The sequence below is a fragment of the Vidua chalybeata genome, chromosome Z (assembly GCF_026979565.1).
Source record: "Vidua chalybeata isolate OUT-0048 chromosome Z, bVidCha1 merged haplotype, whole genome shotgun sequence".
In the NCBI taxonomy this organism is placed as follows: domain Eukaryota; kingdom Metazoa; phylum Chordata; class Aves; order Passeriformes; family Viduidae; genus Vidua; species Vidua chalybeata.
This window is the reverse complement of record NC_071570.1, coordinates 17,354,899-17,375,078: the sequence shown is the minus strand read 5'-3', so window position 1 is coordinate 17,375,078 and position 20,180 is coordinate 17,354,899. Positions and strand designations below refer to the sequence as shown.

General features: G+C 36.5%; 1 protein-coding gene across 1 annotated transcript in view; it reads left to right on the top strand.

The window, feature by feature from the left end:
* Positions 1 to 20,180, top strand: part of ADAMTSL1 (ADAMTS like 1) — a 402,694-nt gene that overhangs the window by 160,058 nt on the left and 222,456 nt on the right. The gene's annotated exons all lie outside the window — the stretch shown is intronic.

Here is a 20,180-nt window from a genome sequence, read left to right as displayed (position 1 = left end):
TAAAATCAGTGCAAGAGAAGCCAAGGTCAGGTCTTGTCCAACAGTGAGAGAAGCTAAGTAACTAGTTTGATACTGGAGAAATGGGGATTTTCACTGTTTATCTGTATTGCTATTCCTTTCACATTAGTACCAAGAAACTCTGGAAAATGTATCTTAAAAATGGAAACTGGATTTTTAATAAGTGGAATAATTTTGAAAAATGGAGCAAGACTAAAAGGAATTTCCAGGTTTTTGCAGATATTTTCTGCCAGCCAGGACAGCTTCTGTAACCGATCTGTCCAAGATCCCCACAAAATACTGGGAGAAGATTTTTCAACAGAGAAATTATATCATCAGGTGAAGTTATTGAGATATAATACTAATTCTTAAATTTCATGTGCAGTCAACATTTTTTGGTTTTTTGAAACAAGGAGACTTCTTATATGAAGTTTACTTATATGAAAATAAATGTTGCCCATCCCAAGACCAGTATTTGAAGAATTGTACTGATGTCTCTCAAACATTGTTGCTTTCTTTTAGACCTGAACCACTGTATATGCTATACTACTATAGCATCACAGTGAAATGGTTATTTTTTCCATTTATGTATAATAGGAGTAATAGTATTTTTTATTATATTATACAGATATATTTTTAGATACAGGCAAGAAATACCATGTTTGGACTAGAAAGTTAAATTTCTCTCTCTCCAGAGAATAAATAAATGTTTCTGTATTGTACCTCACTGTGGTCCTGCAGACTTGTTCAATATTTCAGGAAAACTTCAGTGTAAATTCTGTGCTACATATGAATCAAATGATTGCACAAAGGCCTTTGTTAGGAGGAAGTTTGCTTTGAACTGCATTTGTTTATTGCAAAGAGCATAATTTATCAACACACTAATTTGTGGCCTTCCATTTTATATTCAATAATGAATAATTAAATTAGATTTTATTTTATAGTTAAATATAATACCCATTTGTATTTATGTGCCATGAGGCTGCTTTTTGCACATTTCTCTGGGAGTAAATCAGTCATTACCTACCCACAGGAAGAAAGATTGAAGTTTTATCTTTGTGGAAGATAGGCTCTGAAGAACTTTTAAACAGACTCTGCAAAATTGATAAAAATGAAAGCCCATAAACACTATTATCCTGACACTATTAGTGTCTTAACATTATTCTAGGGAATAATGTCATCTAGGGATGTTGTAATTTAAAGACAGATAAAATACCTGTTTCTAAATAGTAGAAGAATATTGAAAGGTAAATTGTCTTAATTAGGCATATAAATTTTGAAAGCCTTTTGAAACTAAAGAAAGAAATTAATTCAATAACCCATTTCTTAGATAATGGGATGCGCTAAATGACAATAGCAATTGCGTAATTTTATTTAGTTTTTTATGAGTTATTCTGCCCCTTATAATCACAAGAAAGGTGTATTTGCAGACTGACAATGGATTTTATTCAAGTGAGAAATGTGGGGGAAAACAGCATTCTGAATATTTCACAATTCTCTCTGTATTCACTTGTCATTAATGTTACCTAATAGCTGTGCTTTTGATAAACCAATTGAGTTTAAATATCTTGTTTTGTCTTTTTTACTGGAACAACAGTGGGTGCGAAATACACCAAATCTGGGGAGATGTGTAGCACAGATGTTGGGTAGAATCTGGATAGTACATCAGCAGTGCTGTATGCTTTTCTGCCTTTGGCCAAAGGCTTTCAGTGAATTACCAAACTCTGATCACCAGAAAGTCAGAAGGAGCATCATTTTATTCCCTTGGCAATTGCAAAGTTTATTGAGAGATAAGTTAAAAGGCATCAAAATATTTTCTTTCCAGTAACTTTGACTATATAGAGCTATGTTACATGTACACTTACTCTGTGAACTACCAAACTCTGCTCCTGCTAAACTGTGAATATAGAAAGCAATAGAAATCTCTTAAAATTTTAAAGCAGGGGATTTGCTGTTTGTTAAGTAGGCAAAATTCTATTAAAATACTTCTGTTATTTAGGGAAAGTGGTTCCATTTCAAGAACTGTGTGACGTCAAGTATTATGCAAGGTTCTGCATGAGCATATAATTTTATTTGAAAATTTTATTTCTTGATAATGATTCAATGGCAAGACAAGAAGTAAAGTGGAATTTTAAAATAATCTCGATAAACCTTTCCACAGCATTTTGCCTGAATTCAGAAATAAACAACAGTGAGTAGTGATATGACTCAACGCTGCTGTAAAGCTAGGATCATAAATAAATAAATGCATCTCAAAAATATATTTTTGTTTGTTTTCATTATGCTGTTTATTTATAAACATGCCTGCAGTGCCATCTGTCTCTATCAACTCTTGCTATAAGGCCTTCTTCTTAAAACCCCTGCATTTGTTAATACCATAAATGTCTGTACTAAATCAGGTTGTATGAGGGATTTGGATTTTCCTTTTGAAGCTTCTGGAAGTAAGGTCTTTTTAAAGGAGAACAGAATGTTCTCATTAGAAAATGCAAATCATAATTCAAAATAAGATTTGGGGCTGTTTTGTTTTGTTTTATTTGGTTTCAGATATTAACTTGAGTATGCAGTCTTTTTATGTGTTTTGATTCAAATAATTGAAATGTCCAATCAGATACAGTCTTTCTGGATTTTTTAAACTACTTCTGCATAATACTACTGTAGCAATTTTCCCAAATGCTTCATGAAAGTTTTCTTCACTGACATTTCTATAGTATTGACTGTAAAGGATTTGATACTTCGCAGTGCCCTGTTCAAGAAAGAGTTCTGTGGTACTCTGTAAAGTGTTGTTGACTTTACATTAAGGTGAATACTGAAACAAGGTGAAATAAGTGATTTTCCAAATGTTGCATGCAGATGAAGAGGGAAGAGAATTCCAATGTGAGGCTTCTCAGCTCCGTGTTTTCAGAGAATATACACCCATGCTACTCCTATAAATAACCTGTGCCTAATGTGCTGATAAGGAATCCTCTGTGCTTCCACCTAGCTGAACAAGAAGACACTAAATCTGCTTGAAAACAGAGGCTGGAGATGTCAAGAATTTGAAAAATGTAATTCTTTTTCAATTAGGTGATGAGGAATTATCAGTTCTTTTCTGAGTAAGAGTATCTAAAATATGGGAAGGATATCCTCCTGTTTATGCCATCTTCTTAAAACAGATTTTTCAAAAAAAGATTTTCAAAAAAAGTTATGTTGTTCTTCAAAGTCGAATGTGCATTTGGTTATCAACAGTCTTTCCCATCTTAATGTTCATACATTTGTTTCTTTGCTCTTTGTCATCCTCAGAAACTAAAAGGCTTAGAACAACTTTTAGAAGTTAACAGCGTTGAAGGTTATGGAAATTTACCACAGTTTTCAAAAGTGTCCTTTTGAAAACTTGGGAGTCAAGTAACAGCTAAGTGGCAATATAATATAATTTTGTGATTTATTCCTTCCATGAAGCAGTCAATGCTGAATTTTGTGTAAATAAACTCAAAATAGTATCATTATGGCTTCATACATCAAACTGGTTGTGGAATAAGAGATCTAACACCATGTACAAAGAACTCTACAAGCCTCTGCTTCTTTTTATTTAGGAATTTCATTTTGGAATAAGCTATTCTAAAAACTCCTGTAAATTGAAATTCAGCCTAAATTAGTATATATCTGATTTACTAGTAATTTGTGTATGAGACTTAGAAACCTAAACTGAGGCTAGAGTACTTGAACCTTAAGGGTGATAATAATGAGGTTTTACTCAGCTAGGTGTTTTGTAAAATGGGACTGACACCCATATCAAGTAAGAAATCAAAAAAAAAAAAAAATCTCAGTAAGCTGGCAACTAGGAGTTACTGTCCACAGTAATTAAAGGATTACTCACAGTGATTAAAGGAAACAATTGCAAACTAATGCAACTGGAGTTAAATTTTTTTTAGTTCTAAGCCTAAAGCAGTAATCTCTGGCTAGACATCTATGTTTGTTATGTGAGGGCATTTATTGCATGAGAAGTAATTGCTTGCTCATGCTGTGAGGCACTTCTTGGTGAAGTACCCCCTACTATTACAGAAGAGTTGAGATTAATAGAATACATATTTAGTTTTATGCTTATTCACAATGGTATAGCCTGTGCATTTTATTCATGAGACTCATTTTGCCATTAAATTTTATGGCACCTTTAAATTTCCTAACCCCATATTTTATTAGCCAAGTTCAACCCAACCATACAGTATAATGTGCTAAAAATGTTTCACATCAGTGAAGGAGAGAATCCAGGATGTCTTAACTCAGTTTTTCCTTTTGTGTATTTTTCTCTTATACTGTAGGTTACAGGGTAAGACCAATGGCTTGACTATTTGTCTTGATTTTGCTCACTTTCTTCCCCTTATTTTTATGTTTTACCATTCTCTGGGCAACTGAGAAGAGGGCTAGCTGTAAAACTGAAAGCATGAAGGAGAAGAGAGAATGGGAAACTCTTGCTTCTGTAGGTATGTAGTAAATTTAGGGCTACAATTATTATGAAAATTTAGAAGGGAAATATGATCTGGATAAGCTCTTTGGAAAATATTGCTGTATCTTTGAAGAAAGTTTCTTTTTTCTGAGCCTCCAAAGTTTTGCTTTCTCTCCTTTTACAATTGTTCTTAATTTCTAACCCCTGGACCCTTCCTGAGAAATCCCCAGAGCAGCCCAATATGCTCCCCTCACACTTCTGCTGTTCTAAACCACTTATTGGCCATCATAGTGGTATATGAATGCCTGACAGAGTCACAGGCTTCATTAATAATTGCCATCATCAAAATAGTTTCCTTTCCACACTTCATCTGTTCAGTGTTTCCTCATCTTGTAGAGCCTACACTCAGGGGAAAGACTTGCTTTCCAACAGCTCCTCAGCTGTTTCAGATGGCTGAGTAGGCCTCAAAAACTTTGCAATAAATTTTTAAGAAGTCAAGTAGCATTACACAGTAAATTAAAATGGAAACTTTGCTAAACAGTTTATGTCTGTCATTTTCTGTAATTATTTCCATCTTTTCATCTTAAATTTGCATGATTATCAGTAATTGTACTCCACTATCCACAACACTGCAATTTCTATGATAAATATACATATTTCCTGCTTCCAAATTCATTAAGGTTTTTCACTTCTTCGCCATGAAAATCATAAGCTTTCACTTATTACCTACAAATTGGAGCTATCTGCCACTTTGCAAACAAAATATGATCTTGTTTTTTCTTAAATATTATGATTTTGTTCTCTTTTGAGTATATGTGCTGATTCACTGTGCTGAATATATGGCATGGGACTGCTTTTTCTGAGGTCAGCTCTGAAGAAAAAACTGTTGACTAGAAGGAAATATAAGATTTCTACCATTTTCTGCCAGTGGAGAAAGCAATAGAAGCACATATAAGCACAGTAGAAAATGGGAAGTGCAAGAAAATTCCTCGTATGCTCCCTCCTTGCTTCTCCTTCAGTTGCGATATGGGAAGGACAGGTATAAAACCAGATGACACATGGCATGAAGAGATCTATTAATATTTAATCTGAATAGTCTGAGCTTGAATTATCATGAAGTTCACAAACATAGATTAAGGATGAGAAATTAGAGTAGAATGTCTTTGTTCAACAGGCATGGTTTGAAAATTCTTGATAAGACTCCAGCTTCATCCTTTTTAGAATTTTTATCCCTGGGTTGAGTTTGCCTTCAAGAGAGAATTTCAGAATGGAGTGTTCATTTTCATCTGACAACAACAACACAGGGCTGTCAAGGTAGTGGTGGTATTAGATGAAAAAATGGCACTGTAAAGGCAATTTCTAGTCATGCTCAAACTATCAATTATGCTTTACTCTGCATTGCCAGGTTTATTACACTGTTAAATAATTTGGCTTCTGGAACTCAAGAGGGCTTTGTAATTGTATCCTTTTCATCCATCTAATATGGGTGCTGGAAAGACTTAAAAATCTTCTAATGCAGGCATGACTATCATCAGCTTTATATGTGAAGCAGGAAAAGTTGTGTATTTGACTTCAACACAGATGCATTCTAACATAAGTGAAATAATAGCACAGAAACTGTAGTGCTGTTGTGGACTAATGTCAGATATCCAGGTCTGGCAGCAATTTAGTGAGACATCTCAGCCATAGTAATGGAAACAGTGCTATTGAGATCTATTCTCTCTTTATTGTGTTTTAAGAAACAGAGATGTGTACATTTGCAAATATTGAACACTGATACCAGGGAGGGAAAAGGGGAAATATATTTGCTCTACACAGTATTTCAAGACTAACATTAATGTAATTGTTTTGACTATCTACTTCATGCCTGCAGAGAAAGTCTCTGAAAAATACTGTAGGCTTTTTTGACTATTAGAATTACGATTCTTTATGGTATTTGGCAGCTAAAAGAAAGTTTTTTCATTTTTCTTAGAACAAGATATTTTGTCACTAGCCTTGAAATAACCATGGGACCTGCTTTCAGCTGTACTTCTCTGTAGTTCATATTTCATACCCCATACCCCTTCAGCTGTTAGAATTGGATCTTTACACTGGGTTACACGTGAAACAATTTTGCCAGTGCTATAGTGGGACAAAAACTATAGTTAAATCACAGTAGCTGCTCTGTGTGTTCTTAAATAGCAGCTATTAATAGGGGTAGTTAATAAGAATATTGGACTATCTATATGTCTCATAGTAAAAGTCGATAGGCTACCAAAATGCATCAAGTGGTAATACTCCTTTCTATATACATCATCTAGAAAATATATAATATAAAGCAGAATGAGCACAATGTATCTATTCTTGTATGAGGTTCATGCAATGCTACAGGCTTGTTGGCAGAGTGCCTGGAAAACAGCCTGATGGAAAAGGGCCTGGGGGTGATGGCTGACATAGCCAAACATGAGCCAGCTGTGCCCAGCTGGCCAAGAAGGCCAATGGCATCCTGGCCTGTGCCAGCAATAATGTGGCCAGCAGGACCAGGGCAGAGATTGTCCCTCTGTGCTTATTACTGCTAAGGCCACACCCCAAGTGCTGTGTCCAGTTCTGTGCCCCTCACTGCAGGACAGACATTGAGTTGCTGAAGCATGTCCAGAGAAAGGCAACAGAGCTGGCAAAGGGTCTGGAGCACAAGACGTTATCGCTCTCTAAAATTACCTGACAGGAGGTTGTAGTGAGGTGGAGGCTGGTCTTTTCTCCCATTTAACAAGTGACAGGACAAGAGAAAATGGCTTCAAGATGTGCCAGGGAGGTTTAGACTGGATATTAGGAAAACTTTCTTCACTGAGAGGGTTGTGAAGCATTGGAACAGGCTGCCCAAGGAAGTTGTTGAGTCACTGCATTGGAGGTATTTGGAAGTCATGTAGATGACATGGCTGAGACATGGTTTAGTGGTGGATTTGGCAGTGCTACATTAAAGGTTGGACTCAATCATCTTTTCCAACCTAAATGAGTCAATGATTTCTATGAGGAATGTCTGAGAGAGCCAAGACTGTTCAGCCTGGAGGAAAATGGGCTCAAGGGGATTTTATCAATGTATATAAATACCTGACGAGAGAATACAAAAGAGTATGACAGAGCCATACTCTTTCCAGTGGTGCCAACTGACAGGACCAGAAGCAGTGACACAAGCTGAAATAAACGAGTCTCTGTCTGAGCATCAGGAAATACCTTTTCACCATGAGAGTAACTGGGCACTGGCAGAGGTTGCTTAGGGAGGGTATGGCATCTTCATCCTCAGAGGAACCAGCTCTAGATGACCCTATTTGAACAGGAACATTGGAGAAGATGACTTCCAGAGGTCTCTTGGAACAGTAATCATGCTGTGAAATTGTTTATTATCAGTTACAGATTTAAGGGGAAATAGAATTAAAATTTTATTACAGGCACATTTTTTAATTGATCTCTGCAGGGCCTTGCAACAAAAATAGATGGAGGAATAAGGAAATGCAAAGGCAAAATTAACCACAGAGTCTCTGTATCTGTCCTGTTTTACATTTTTGTGACTAAGCCAGCTTCCTTTAAATGACATTTCATTTCAGTAGCTGTATAAAATATGCTGCTAAATAGTCATAAACCATATGGCTTTGTACTAAAGCAGCTGAGTATCAGTAGCCCAAGTATCAACCAGAGCCTTCAGCTCTTCACCAGTTGAACTAAAATGAAAATAATATTAAATATTTCGTATCTTATAACACTTTTATTATATTAGTTGCCTGAACAGAAGGGGAGTCTATAGTTGCATCAAATTGCAATAGTCTCGCCTCTAATTATATTTTTTATAAGACACTGGCAAGCAGCCCAAAAAAATATTGAAGTGAAGTCTGATTTGCCAGTATTGTGGAATTTCTTCTGTTTTGGAATACAGCTGGGAGGTTTGAAAGTGTTAAGCAGCTGCTGTAAATTCAGGAGTTGAGGCAAGCAACAATTCCTCTAGAGCAACCCAGAAGTTAATATGTTATATCCTTAGACAGACTATGCTATCTTCTGCATATGCTTGCATATATGACCGGTATCTGTTCCTCACGGATTCAGCCACACAATAATTTAATTTCATCTAAAGTCAATAAAATGAATGCCTTAAGCCAAAAAATTTTGCCTTTATTATTTTTAATGAGATTTAATGAGATTTTGCAGTGACACCACTTAATAATCTAAAATAAAATTACCCAGTAAGAAAAAAATGGTAAAAAAAAAATCCTAAAATCCCATTATACACTACTTCATCTGAAGAAGTTCTTGACTTTAAATCTTAAAGCATGATTTACCATGTCTTCTAGTCATTTGCATCTTAAGTCTCTAGCAAATCACTGATTTATTTAAGCTTATCACTTAAATAAAATCACTGATTTGCTAGAGATATCCAAGATATAGCTAACAAACAATGGAATGTATCTCTGCCAATAGGCTCCTTTTTAGTAAAGGGAACAATATATGTGGATTGAAAAAGAACAGCTGATGTGGGTTATCTGATATCAGTTGTGGTGTTGTTATGTGGGAGAACAACTTCTGAGGCAAAAAGTTCCATTTCTGAAACTTGTATCCTGATTGGAGACAGTGCTTAACCTTCAGAAGTGTATAGGTTGTCATCTGCCAGAGCCACTCCATGAGACACAAGTTGCAAGAGTATTTATTTAAAAGACCATAAAGAAAGGATTTTACACAGAAAAATCACAGAATCATCAAGGCTGGAAGAGACCTTTAAGATCATCAAGTCCAACCATCAACACAGCATCACCACAACCACCCTTACACCATATCCCCATGTGTCACATCTAGATACTTCCTGAACACTTCAAGAGAAGAGTGAGTGACCTCCCTGGGCAACTTATCCCAATGCCTAACCACTCTTTCGGTAAAAAAAAAAATCTAATATCTGATCTGAACCTCTCCTGGTGCAATTTAAGGTGATTTCCTCTTGAAACTTGAAACATGGCAGAAAAAGACTGACCTCCTTTCAGGTAGTTGTAGAGAGTTGTAGAGAGTAATAGGGTCCCTCCTGAGCCTCCTCTTCATTGATTCAAGCATTTGCTCTGGGGCGATGAGTTGCCTGTTTAGAGCTACAAAATATATCACAGTGATTTTACTCTCAAAGAAACCTGCTTCACAAGTAGGCAAAGTTAGCAAATACAGTAATGCAGGAAAGTTGTCACTGCTGCCATGGCATGAGATTTTCACTGTTTGCTTTCAACTTTGTGCACAAGTGTAATGTCCAGTATTGAATTGCTCTGCCAAGCCTAAAAATTCTGTCTGAGATCAAACTACCCTTGACTAAATATGTTGATCAGTCCATAATAACAGCAGCTGTAGAGAAGAAATCTTAGTTTGTTGCTGAAAGGAACATTATAGTTCTGTTTATTTTTGTTGCACTGTTGGGATTGATTGACAGTTTTAAATTTTGATTGAAGTTTTATATTTCATAAACGTCACAAATAATTTTTCAGAAAAAAACATCCAGAAATTAAATTTAAATAAAAGTATCTCCACGGGCTTCAATCTGACTGCTAAACTCATCAAAAATCTAATTTAGCCCACTCTTTCTCTGACTGATTTCAAAGCTTCAGGGAAGAGAAGCTTTTGGTTTTAGCAGGATGACCAAGTAATAAAATTTAAGACTACTTTTATTTTGAGAAGTAATTTAATGCCATGGTAAAAGAGTTCTGTGGTTTTTTTCTACTTTTTAAATCAAGCTATGCACTCTTGCAGCAGTAAAGATAACAGCATTCTGGTCAGCATAAAGTGGAATGTTGCCAGCAGGCCAATGGAGATGATACTTGGACTCTGCTTTAGTGAGACACATCAGTGTGCTGGATCTGTTTCTGGAGTTATCAGCACAAAAAAGATATGTAACTACTTTGTTGAATCCAGTCCAAAAAGGGCAGGAAGGTAGCACATGATCATAAACTGAAAAACATGAAACTTCATCTGAACAGAGAAAAACATTTCTTTCCCATGATGGTAGTTGAACACTGGCACAGTCTGCCCAGAGAGGCTGTGAAGTCTCTATCCATGGAGATTATCTAGCCCAACCAGACATGATTCTGCTGTTGAGCCTGCTTCCTCAGAGGTTGCAAGGCTGCGCTAAATCATCTCAGGAGACACTCACAACTTCAACCATTCTTTAATTCTGCTTCTGTTGATATTCATTTGTGATGAACAGACTATGAATGTTTTGTTATTTGGTTTAGCTTGGTTAAGCAGCCAAATTCTCAGATGCCTATTCCGAAGTGTTACCCAGGCAATCAACTGACTCTTGATTAAACAAGTCTGTGATGGCAACTTTACTTTTCACAGACTTTTACCTGGCACTACATGTAGCACCAGAGCATTCTCAGGAGTCTGGTAGAGTTTAAACACATTTCTAGTATCTGTCTGGGCAGTCTGCACAGCAATGCTTCAAGTTCTGTCTCATACGTACGTCAGCATATTTTGCTGTGGCAGACAGATGTCACTTTTTCCATAGTTGTTCTGTAATATCAGGGGGTATTGCCTCTAACTGTAAACAAAACCAGGAACTGCAGAAGAGTGTCAAAGTAATGAAACATGAACAAAGTGTTTAATATTTTTGAAAAAAATTTGTCTGGCTTGATCTTTGAACAAAACTTTGGGTATTATTTCCTGTTGAAACCCTGGATGCTGAGAATTTTAGACTTTCTGTGCTGACAGTCACTGACCCCCAGGAAAGCACTGCATTTGACCTGAGGCCATGGAACTGGTTTCTAAAATTGATTGATAGTACTGGGATTACAGGTGTGTAGTTAGTTAGAATTGCGTAATATCACAGTGTGAAAAAACTTACAGAGTTTTGGGTTTTTAGTATAGAGATGGATAGGAGACAAGATGGAGGATTTTGGGTGTTGTCTGATCTCCTTGTTCTTCATCTTCTCCATTTTCTGCAGTGTTGGGAGCACAGGGTGATTGGTTAGAAAGAACCACAATGCAGATGTTGCATGGACAGAAAAATAATTTGTTATTGGTAGAAAGGTAGAAATAAAATACATTCTAAGAGTTAATTGGACAAAATAGCTTTAAAAGACCTTGAATCTATGTGTCTTATGAGTTTTGCTGCCTTCTCTTTGTACGCTGAGTCTGAGATGTAGACAGCATGCAGAACTTCTGATAAGAGAAAAATAAGCAGCAAGCTGAAGACCGAAAACCCAGAAGTCCCGTTTATCTCTCACTGCTGGCACAGAACTTTTTAGGGGTCTCCCCATCAGGGGGACACTTAAAGGAAGTTTCCACAATTTCCCTTTTATCCAAAGTTGTTTGTGAATGGTAAAGCATGTTTCATAGGAAAGCACCAAAGCTTTCTATATATCTAAGACAGTTAGTTGTGTAGGAATATTTGTGTGATCTTTAGTTTCTAAAGGTAAGCATCTTATAGGTCAACTTTACAATTTCATGCACCACAGCCCAAAGCAATTGGGGTTAAGCTTAAATTATGTAGCTTTTATCATGAATCAGAAATGAGCCAAAAATTTTAATATATCTCTCACTTCAGCTACATCTTTTAGTCTTTTATTACCTACACTCAAATCCTGTAGCTAAGTTTATGGTGCTTATCACATAAGATAACGTATAGCAAAGAACTGAATTACAGGTTCAATTGTTACTCCATAGGGGTAAGACCACAGAAACTGTCCGTGGTTCCCTGTTCTGTGGGATAGCCAATGGCTATTCAGTCACTCATGGAATATAAATTTGTGTTTTGCTTTCCTTCTCACATCAAATGGGGCAGGATTTTTCTCTCTTCCAATTAACAACAAACAATTATAATTGCATTTGTTCACAGAACTTAGAAACTTAGAAATGCATATGGGAAGTGTGTAGAGAAAATTAGTGCTACTAATGAGTAAATGTATCAGTGATTTTTGAATGTACATATATATTTGAATCTATCAGTAAACTGAATTTTCTTTTTTTACTTCTAAGATAAAATTTGCATTGTACATTACAAAAATTGTTCAATACTCATTCAGTTTCATATATAATTGTTATATTGATTTTAATGTCATGAATGTAACTTCTACTAATGCCTGTATTCAAGTATTTTCCTCTAGGATGTGGTCATAATAAGAATCTTTTAAACTCTTTTTCCATTTTATATTCAGTTTTGATTGTTTTTGATTGAATGACTTAGGCAGAGACTCAGACTGGCAGGGAATCTGAATCGTTTATTTAAAGAAGCAACCTGATTTTCCCATCTCTTCCCACAATTCCCTTTTTTGTTTTACACAAATGAGAATCACAAATCAAAACACTTTCCATCAATGGAGACAATGATTAAACAGATAAAACCTTGAGAAACAACTTAAAATTGTCTAAAACCTTTACTATCACCCAGATTCTGCAATTGCTGGGGAGTCCCATTTCACAGCGAACACTTGGAGAGCCTTTCCCAGGAAAGACTTCCAAGTTTACTTCAAAAGGGGTCCAAGATTTTGTAAGATCAGATTGGTAAGCCAAAAAGTGACTTGATTACACTTTTAGTGCAGAAATACCTGGGTCTGATGGTATAAGCCTTAGTTCACCAGGGCTCGGGCTTGGCCAAAGTGACAAGCCTTAACTGAGAAAGTTTCCCTAAAATACCTACAAAATTGCTCAAAAGCTTTATTAATATCAATTACGAACATGACTTCATAAGAGTTTATCTTCCCCATAAGCTGATTATGAAGCTGGAGTATCCAAGGCTGGTAGGACCACTCTTGCAGGTACCCGTCTCGGACTGGAATCTGTGGAAACACAAGCATATCCTTGCCCCCAGGTTATCAATGGAAAGGAGCCTTCCCATTTTCCACTTTCAAGATTCCTAACAAGTACCTTAGCTTTTCCTAAGTGAGCCTGTGATTCACTAAAATGTCATTGGATGGGGGTTTGATCATTCTGAATGTAATTTAAAAAATTAAGAACACACAGGGCTTTCTGCAGTCTTTTGTGAGGGGTATATCCTATTTCAGCATCCCTTCTTTTTTGGTTTAACAACATGAACTTGAGAGTGCTATGGGCCTGTTCAACAATGGCTTGACCTGTAGGGGAATGTGGAATACCTGTGACATGGTGCACCCCCACAAATGAAAAATGTCGGATCCTATTGGATGTATAGGCCAGCCCATTATCGGTCTTTATGGGTACAGGTACTCTGAGGGCTGCAAAAGCTGACAAAAAATGATGCTGGTGATCTTTTGCACATTCACTTGTATGTGCTGAGGCAAAAATACATGTCAGAAACATATAGACCATAATATGAATGTATTTCAACTTACCAAATTCAGGGATATGTGTAACATCAGTCTGCCAGATTTCTAGAGCTTGAAGTCTCTGGGGATTAATTCCGAGAGCAGGCAACGGTGCTACCTGTTGACAGTTGGCACAGGCTTGCACAATTTGCCATGCTTGCTTGTGTCCAAGCTGAAATTGTTTTTGAAGAGCTGCTGCACTCTGGTGAAAAAACCCATGTGACAGATGTGCCTGAGAAAAAAGATCTGGCACAGCAACAGCCCCAGCTAACTGGTCTGCATGAGCATTACCTTCAGAGATGGGGCCAGGAAGACTAGTATGGGAAGGTACATGAATATAATACCTTTTCCTATGCAACTGCACTGCAAAATGCAAACATAGTAATAAAGAAAAAAACAATGGGTTAGTTACTTCTTTAATATAAGCTTCTATTTTTGTCACTATACCTCCAAAATAAGCAGAGTCAGTAATGTTAACAATGTTAAGATCATATTGAAATTTTTCAGAAGCCCTAACCACAGCTTAATTCTATCAGCTGAGAAGAACCATGAACTACTTTCATATCTTGTAGCCACTGCCCGTTACTTTGCCACACTATCACAGACCTACCAGTCTTTCCAGAGTCATCTCTAAACATCATGCAAGCATTGGCAATTGGAATTGGGGAACAATAAAAGTTTTCAATAAAATTAAGATAAAAATTGACAGGGACACCATCAACTTTTCTACGAGCCTGTTGAGCACTTAACTCCTGTGTGATCTGTTCTAATGCTTCTGTTACTCTGGGTGTCAGGGAGCAAGGGCAAGTAAGTTCAGGGTTCAGAGTCTTGTGGTGCCAAGTTATACGAGTTCACCAGAGTTTCTAAAAGGCTAGTAGTGAAAGGGGTGCTGATGTCATTTTCTATGGCTGAGTGATGCAGTTCTTTTACAAGAGCCATAAGGCAAGATTTCTCATCTAGGTAGTTGACAGCACTGGTAGATAACCGGAAAAGCATGTAATAAATCTGCATCTCCTTCCACGGCAGCCTGTTTTCTCACTGCTGCCCACCATTCAGGGGAGAAAATATTGGGTTCCCTTGCCCATGCAAATAGATTGGGGGACCAGGGCCACCCTCTGGTTCTCTTCCCACAGCCCCAAGACACGTATGGTCAAAGTCTTGTGTCTTGTGCAGTGGCGGTGCAGCCGGAGCAGGCAGGGGCAGGAGTGGATGCTGAAAAGCTGATGTGGGACGACAGGTTATCAAAGAATTTTTATGGAAGAAGTCCTGATGATCTGCAGATCGTGCTGCTAAAGAGGAAGCCAAATGTTAAGTCAAAGACAGAAATTAATAAATTAATATTATACTTTGAATTTTGGTAGTTAGCTGTGAGATGAGGGCCCATAGTGATGTAGAGTCCCCAGGCAGGTGCAAAGGAGAGCCCCTTTACTGCAAAAACTCAGCCTTTTTAAGCAGTTAGTTAGTTATCAGTAAAACTATTACATGGTTTTAAAGCATAACAAACATAACTCAACCAACCACCATACACCACAATGTGAACACATGATGGTTATATAACATGTTTTTCTACCCGTAATTCAGCTGAGTCTCTTTCCCCACTTAGCTGAAGTAATAGGCCCAAGCATGATTTTACAGGGCCTCTCTTTTATAAAGCTTTACTTATTGGTAACAGTTAGTAATCTTCATTGTTTCCAGTAGTTCATCTTAACACTAGAAGGGTTAATCTGATACTGAAATTATAAATTTGTTTTATGAAAAAGTAAGTAACAGTCATGAATAACATCCTGATTGTTTTCCCCTAATTTAAAAATTATCTTGGTTGATGAAGACAAGCGTACAAGCAAGATATTTTTTTTTAATTGAGGAGGAAATCATAAAGTGATGTAAGACAGAAATAAGCACAGGGACAAGACTAATATTCATCTCAGAGGATACAAAACAAAGACTGTAATTTGAAGTACCTCAAATAGTCTTTTAGTTTGCCATACTGAGCAAGAAACATGTTGGAACTACAAACTGCTCTAGAGGGCTTAAGGTCAGCTTAATATCCAGCATGAATGCATCTTTCAGAGTCTTATTCCACTCCAGTTCTCTTTTGTTACATTTAAGAACCATTCTTCTCACACTATTCTTAATTTGCTCTGTCCCCCACACAATTACATTGCTTGAAATGATACTTCCTTTTTCTAGATCCTTGCCCAAGAAGTGATAAATGAAGTGAATATTAACTGAGGGTTGTAGCTCAACAGGAGCCAGTTTGGCTTCAAGTCAACTTCCCTTGGCAAACCAGGGAAATATATAATGCTGACTGATTACTCCCAGAGAATATTTTTGCCATTTTTAGTGCATATATTTGAATTTCAGCTGTTCATTTTCCCTTAGGTTTTCTCCCTTAACATTACAAAAGGGAGTGGAAAAAGAGCTAGAGAAGAAAGCTTGGACTGTAGATGTGCAGCAGTAGGAAAATACCATCCAGGCTGTGGATAAAGATGGGCCTAGATTTTATTTTATGTAGAATTTTAGGATGTGATGGATGTTATATGGTAACTTGGCTCAAAGTATTTATGCTGTCTATTTACCAATTGTTTTGTTCTTTGGTAAGATGCTAACATTTAATAAACAACCAATAAGAAGATGCTTCACGTGTTGACAAGACTTGTGTTCATCAGGATTACTGTTCTCTCAGCCAGGAAGAGTGAATTCTCATTTTGAAAATCCTTGTATATAAATTCTGTTACTTAATATAATCCTATACAGCAATTATATTTCTGTGATATTATATATAATCCTATATATATCAATACAATTCTGTGTAGCTAATAATACAAGATACATTGATATAACTAATACAATACAATATAATATGATAGCTAATAATTGGTATATTTCTATCCAAAAGGCCAGGCTCTGCCGTGGTGCAAGCACATCTCAAGCAAGAGTGATGCCACTAGCCATACAAGACTTTAGCCCTTGAACTTGCTACAATGATGCTGAGATCAGGTATTTAGGTAAAGAACTGTGTTAAGAGAGTCCTTTGCAATACTTCAGTTATAGCAAGAGCTAAACACATGGACAGAAATCATGCACAGTCCTCCTCAAAACTGAGGACTGCCCTGCAGAGTTCAGGTGTAGCCAATCCCTGTGCAATTCTGAAGTGTGGTTAATCAACATTTGTGCTGGTCCCACAATTAGAAGTTATAAAACACAAAGCATGATAGTAAGCAGAATTGGTCTCTGTCTCTTCATGAAATTGAGAAACACCTGCACCTACCTGCTTCCAAACATAGGTGAACACTAATGAAATTATGCAGAGAAGGATTAATGCATAACTCTAGAAGTAATGTTGCCTTTGTACTCTTTTCCACAAAATCTTAGTTATCTGTTTTGTCACTAGAGGACTTGAAGAAATCTTTCAAGATATGGATATTTTCCTTAAGTAAAAATTGTCTTTTCTTACATACTTTCTTTTTCTTTTACACAGTTCTATGGTAAAATGCTGTAGAAAAATATATTACAAAACTGAGCATTAAGTTAATAAATCAGATTTTTAAAATGGAGCAAAAATATAGAAATATTTACAAATATTGTTGATCTACGTGGGAAGAAAGAAGCAAAGAATACAGGAGTACTCCAGAATGCCCATTCTTTAAAATGAAAGTCACTTTTTTACCATTGTCCTGTGCAATATGAATCTTATGCAGGAGCCAAATGGCCATCATTAGTCAGTCCTGAATTTAATGACATACTTCAGAAGGCTTCCACAGTTCTTGTCTGTGGAAGAGTATGGAAGAGTTGACAAGAGTTAATAATTCAGGTATCTTGTAAGTTCTATCAAAACGCCCATAGGACTGACTAGTAAATTAATCATCATTTGAAAATTTCTTATGTTACTACCTGTGTTTAAAAGCCAGAAAACAAGGCAAATCAAATATTCTTTTCTCTTTTTTTTTTCATTTTTGTCCCTTATTTAGTCACTATGACTGAACATTAATAAGATACTTGACAAATCAATGCTTTCTGACATTCTAAGTAAAGATATTTTGGCCATTTGATTCACTGTAGTCTGTTAAGTGCTTTAATTTGAGGAGGAGAAAGAAAAATATGCAATAAAATCTAGAAAAAATACTTTGTACTTATGACTGTGAATTGCACTTTAAATAAGAATTTTTTAAAATTTTATTGAAAACATACTTTTAGGAGAATGTGTGCTTGAAATTGTACCATGCTATTCTGTTGTCACAGAATGTTTTGAATATTTTATGTGCACCTTGCTTTAATATCTTTGGGGAGTTTTCTGTATGTTTTTTGCTTTCTATGTGTTTCTTTAACAATAGACGTTTCAGGAATTCTGTTTCCACTTTTGTTTTGTTTTGCTTTGCTTTGCTTTGTTTTGTTTGTTTGCCAAGAATATTCTATGTGTTTGTATTTAGCAGTCATATTACCCATCAATATAACTGAATGTGGGTTCTTCTCTCTGCTGATAAGCATGTGAGCTCCAGACTGTCAATTAATTTTCCTTATAGAAAGGGAAAATTGTTAGCTGTATTAAAAATTTAATTCCTAACCCTGTTGCTGAAGTAACAGTATTGTTCTCTTTCTGAAGACTGGTGGGTCCCAGGTAAAAGACTTCCTCTGCTTCCACCCTTCTCTTAAAATGGGCAGACAAGTTTGGTGGAGAGCAGCTTATGCCATCTATATTCACATTATGCTTAGCTACCTAATTAAGAAACCCAGAGCTGCTGGTGACAGAATGACTTATTGTGTGAAAAAGCTGTGCATTATCACTGTATCGTGCAACTGTAGTAAGTGAGAGCTTTATCTGTCTTCAGTGGAGTAATTGCTTCAAACAGCTTTCATTCCCACCCCCAGTTGTTTCTTTTTTTATATAGAGAAATTATGCATTTCATAATGCTTTGGAAAAAGAGTCACAAGGTGTGCTAACAGCCTCCTAAACATGTGCATTGTTGGACTTCACAGTCCTGCTGTAAAGAGAATGGTGTACAGTTCTCAGTGTTTTGAGGATAGCTGATAAAAGAAAATACTTCTCTTCAGCTGTGGATGGACTTCCCTGGAAACTCCTAAAGGGTTCCGCTGGCACTGTCTCCTGTCACATGATGTTACTTGCAGACATTTTCATCTTGGTTTTAACATTAATTAGATTGAAGAAGTTAATAGAACTACATTCTCCCTGAGCAATAGACTCAGGAGCAAAACTCTGGCCTGCTGAAAGTTCCTGGGAAAATTCTTACTTTATTGCATTGTCAATGTATAGACTTTATCCACTGAGAGCTGTGGTAGCTTTGCATGACTGGGTTGATTTTTTCCTTCCCAATTTAGCAGAAAGCCTAGGCAACATTACAAAGTATTTTCCTTCTGCAGATTACCAAGCACTTTTCCAAATGAGTAATTATTTAGGCATCAATCAGTAAAATGATTACTCCATGTTCACAAATCAGGTAACCTAAACAAACAGAAAAAAGGTATTTGTTTAAAATTGCTCTATTCAAAAAACTAAACCAAACCAAATGACAGCAAAGTACCCCATTCCAAGAAACTCAACTTCCTGACTGAACTTCTGTTTCTGCTGACTCATACCATCAATTCTTATGTTTTATAGTTGCCAAATTTTCTTCATGCTTAGGTACTCTTAATAAGTATTCTTGGGAGGATGGAAGGACAAAATGAAAAAAACATATTATAATTAAGGAAATTAAGGACCTGGATCAGCATTGGAATTCTTAATTGTAACATATTTACAGTCTCCCCAGAGAAATGGTCACAGCAGCAGCCTGACAGGGTTGAAGAAGCAGTTGAAAAATACTCTCAGGCACATGACCATTGTGAAGGGCCAGAAGTTGGACTTGATGATCATTGTGAGTGTCTTCCAACTCAGCATATTCTGTGATTCTGTGATACCTGGTGTGATTGCAATTCTCTGGATATTGTTACACAGTTTACAAGTTACTTCTGACTACAAATGGTTTTGCTGCAGAAAACATAGTCGTTGATATATCACTATTTGTGTTTGTCTCATACTCCTTGGACTTCAAGACAGATGCATTATAGAAATAAGGTGCCCAATGCCACTGTGTTTGGAATCAGTACCTGAAGTGACTTAAGGACAAGGTTTGCTGGCGTCTTTAAGGGTTAAAAAGGGGATGAGAGGTGGACAGGAAGTAAGCAAAGTTCCCAGCCTTTTCCTGTCATCAGGACGATTCTCTACTTTCCTATATAAAAGAATCCTGTCTTTCCCCTTCTGTCTTTGCAATTTTCAGTTAACAGTATTTGTAATTTTTAGTTATTTTTGCTGCTGAATAGGCTTGAGGGGAAAGTCCAGGAAGCCAGCATAGAAGTTCATATAAATGTGTAATTATCAATTGTCTCTGTGAATTCCACAGTAAATACTGGAAACATAACATATATTATTCAAGGTATTAGCAGGTTACACTGGAGTTACACGTATGGTTTCTGAAATAAAGTTTTTTATT